Here is a 4,478-nt window from a genome sequence, read left to right on the forward strand (position 1 = left end):
CCCTAGAGTGCTGTGATTACATTACTTGGTTACTGTGGAGAGCCTGATAGGCACTTTCCTCTGAGAAGATGGAAGAGCAGCTGGGAAAAAATGTAAGACACCATTAAATCTACTTACCATTGCATGTTGGAAAGAAAAATAATGAATTAAGTAGGGATTCTGTCAATTTCTTTCCTACTCCATTCTTTACACTAATCCTGGCTTTCAAAACAAGTGTATAGGGACTTCCCTGGTGGCACAGTGGTTAAGAATCCGCCTGCCAATGCAGGGGACATGGGTTCAAGCCCTGGTCCGGGAAAATCCCACATGCCGCAGAGCAACTAAGCCCGTGCGCCATAACTACTGAGCCTGCGCTCTAGAGCGTGCGAGCCACAACTACTGAGCCTGCGTGCCGCAACTACTGAAGCCCGCGTGCCTAGAGCCCGAGCTCTGCAACAAGAGAAGCCACCGCAATGAGAGGCCCGTGCACCGCAACCAAGGGTAGCCCCTGCTCGCCGCAACTAGAAAAAGCCTGAGTGCAGCAACGAAGACCCAACGCAGCCCCCCCAAAATAAATAATTAAATAAATAAATAAATTTATATTAAAAAAAACAACTGTATATATTATGTAAAAGACTACTGTATAGGGGTGAGCCATAGAACATTCAAACTTAGTACTTCTCCACTGAGCCCATGCACTGAAGAGGGCACACAGTTGGAAGTTCTGACACGTGTGTGGAATTTTGAAAATGGGCTCTGTATTTAAGAGAGACCTATATATATATTACCTATATTTGAGCTTGGTCTATACTGGGGTTTCTGGACCTCAGCACAACTGACGTTTTGGAATGGGTAACTCTTGGCTGTAAGGGCTGTGCTGTGCATCGCTGGATGTTTAGCGGCCTCCCTGGCCTCTACTCGCTAGTTGCCAGGAGCAAACTGCTACCCCTCCAGGTACTGGCAAATGTCCTCCGGGAGACAACCTCCACCCCGTCAGTTAAAAATCAGGGGTCTGGACAAAATGAAGAGGTAGATTTTGATGTTTGCTTGTGATGGGTCTGCCCCTGCCACAATTCCGGCACCCTCCCTCAGCCGTTTCGTTATTCACCCATTCAACAGATGTTTATTAAAATGACAACTATGTGGCAGGCACTGTACTAAGATAATAATAAGCAGTGAACAAGAAGGAGTGGTCTTGACGGTCACAGCATTCACAATTCTGTAGGGGAAACAATGTGAAAAGATCATCATAAATAAAATAATAGGTAGTGTGAAACAGAAGTTCAGGGAACCTGCACAAGCAATTATAGCCACTGCTTCCCCAAATCCTGTTAATATTACAGTGAATGGTTTGGAAAGACATAAACCTACAAAGGAATAGTAAAGGAGGAGAACAATAAAAATTGTGAAAACGAGGAGTTAGATGGATGAGATGAACTTAGTGAACTTAGAGGAAGTAGAAACCTAAGACCCACAACGAAACATACCCTTCTGATGCTTAAAAATACTGGGCTCAGAAAGGAAAACCTAAACTTCCACAGAGAGAAAAGAAAAAGCAAAGCAGATCACATGTAAAGTTATATGAATCAGGGGCTTCCCTGGTGGCGCAGTGGTTAAGAATCTGCCTGCCAATTCAGGGGACACGGGTTTGAGCCCTGGGCCAGGAGGATTCCACATGCCGCGGAGCAACTAAGCCCAAGCGCCACAACTACTGAGCCTGCGCTCTAGAGCCCGCGAGCCACAGCTACTGAAGCCCGCGCGCCTAGAGCCCGTGCTCTGCGACAAGAGAAGCCACCGCAATGAGAAGCCCGCGCACCGCAACGAAGAGTAGCTCCCGCCAGCCACAACTAGAGAAAGCCCGCGCGGAGCAACGAAGACCCAACACAGCCAAAAATAAATAAATAAATTAAAACAAAACAAGTTATATGAATCAGAATGGTATCAGACTTCTCAATAGCAGCACTCAACGCTGGAAGACAACGGAGCAATACCTTCAAAGTTCTGAGGGAAAATTCTTCCAACCAAAAGCTCTACACCCAACCAAATTGTTAAATAAGTCATAAAGAGAATAAAGATTTTCAAGGTATTCGAGGTCTCAAATTACTTCTCATGTGTTCCGGCTGTATATCACTGCATAACAAACTACCTCAAAACTTAGTGGCTTGGGCTTCCCTGGTGGCGCAGTGGTTGAGAGTCCGCCTGCCGATGCAGGGGACACGGGTTCGTGCCCCGGTCTGGGAGGATCCCACATGCCGCGGAGCGGCTGGGCCCGTGAGCCATGGCCGCTGACCCTGCGCGTCCGGAGCCTGTGCTCCGCAACGGGAGAGGCCACAACAGTGAGAGGCCCGCGTACCGCAAAAAAAAAAAAAAAAAAAAAAAACTTAGTGGCTTAAAAGAACTCCATCTCACGTTTCCAAGAATCCGAAGAGAGCACAGAGGGGACAGACTGCGACTGCTCCTCAGTGTGTGAGATCTCCGAGGGGAGGACTAGAGCAGCCGGGTGAGAGCCACGCATTTCTCTTTCTTCCTACAGGGCCTCGCACATGCTGAGCTTGGGCTCCCTCACCACAGGACAACTTCAGCTTAGCTGGACTTCTTGCATTGCTCCAAGACAGCAAGACAGAAGCCGCCAGTCCTCTTAAAGACCAGGACTAGCACTGTCATCCTCTATTAGCCAAAGCAGCTCCAGGCCGATCCAGATTCAAGGGGAGGAGAAATATACCCCCCTCGCAGTGCACGAAACCAGTTCTTAAACAGATCAAGAGGTGGTCTGTTGCCAGCAAGATTGGGATCGGGTTGAAGAAAAAAGGAACTACGTGAAAAGATAAGGATCTACCTTTACACCTGCTAAAAAGAAACCAAATGGATGAAGCTTGTGTGACAAGACCAGACCACACCAAGTAAAGAATTTGGATTGCGTTTATTTGAAATGACAGGGAAAGAACATGATCTGAATCACATTTTTTAAAGTCACTGTGCTGTGTAGAGAATGACTGGCAAAGGAGCCAGCATGGAAACAGGGAGGCCAGTTGGATGGCCACTCCGGTCAGTGACCTGGGCCAAGAGAGAAAGGCAGAGAATAAGAGAAATGGTTGAATTTGAGATAGATTTTGGAGGGTGAGCCGACTAGATTTGCTGATGGATTAAACATAGGGATAAGAGGAAAAGGAGGAATCAAGGATGATTTCTAGGTTTTTAGCCGGAATGACTACATAGATATTGATGTCATTTACTGAAATGGTAAAGAAAGGAACAGATTTGGGAAGGGAATCAAAAATGTAGGTTTGAAATTATTAGGTATTAGATTTCATATCAGGGACGCGGTTGGATATCTAAGTTTGGAGCTCAGTGAAGCTGATGAAATCAAATTGGAAATCATCATCATTCAGGTGGTGTGTAAAGCCCTGGAAATGGATGAGATTGCCTAGAACGAGGTATTGCTAGAAAAGAACAAAGAAACTAAGCCTTTGGAATGCTCAAAAATTTAGTGGTTAAGCAAAGAAAGAACATCCAAAAGCAGGAAAACAAAAGCTGTCAATGGTATAGAGAAAAATCAGAAGAACATGGTGTCAGGGAAGCCAAGAGAGTTTTAAGAATGAGAGAAAGGTTAACTATGTGCTGATTGGTCAGTTAGATGGTGTCAAAAAAATGTCACCATTGTATTCGGCTAGCTGGTATCACTACAAATCCTGGCGAGCATGGAAGCTATAGTAGAGTGGATTAAGGAGGAATGGGATGTGAGGGGTTAGAAAAAATAGGATTTGAAGAAGTAGGTAAAGATAGAACAAGGAGCCATGGTTCCTTAGGAAAAAAGGATCCACTAACTCTCACTCTTTTTTGGAGAGATATAGAAGTAGGAAAATATATCAAGGTGACTTGTGGTGACTTGATCCAAAAGCTATTGTAGTAGGGGTGAGATAGGACCAGTGGCTAGCCCTGGCCTGAGACAGAGGTAAGTGTGATGGTACTTCTGGGTGTTGAATGGGGCACTGAATAAGTCCTGATCTACCCAACCTAGATTTACCTTGCACCCTTATCAACAGTGTGGGTGTGAAGCAGAAAGATCTGGTTGCTATGAACTGTAACAATAAGGGCTTAGCTAGATTCTGGCCAGAAATTCTCTGTGACAAGTCATAACCCAAGAAAAAAAAATCACTTTCCCTTGGACAATTTCTGTGACTGAAAAAGGCTTGTCTCTACCCCCTTAGTCCTAATCACAGTTAGGACTTAGTCTTACCTGTCCTGGTCCTGACTTAACCTCCAGAAACTAACCATAGAGTATTAGCGATTCCATACCAGCCAGGTTTCTGCTACCACCAGCACAGCGGTAATTAACAAAATCAAACCTATTAGCTTCAACTTGAGATTTATTAGCAGCCCTTGTAAGAGTTTTAACCCGGAGAGCCCCGGCCACTTGGGCTGGGAAAATTCTTCACTGAACTTGGCAGTAGGAAGTAAATCAGCCTATTCTTTTTTTTTTTTTTTTTTTTTTGTGGTAT

Source organism: Physeter macrocephalus, chromosome 7 (assembly GCF_002837175.3).
Source record: "Physeter macrocephalus isolate SW-GA chromosome 7, ASM283717v5, whole genome shotgun sequence".
NCBI classification, from domain to species: domain Eukaryota; kingdom Metazoa; phylum Chordata; class Mammalia; order Artiodactyla; family Physeteridae; genus Physeter; species Physeter macrocephalus.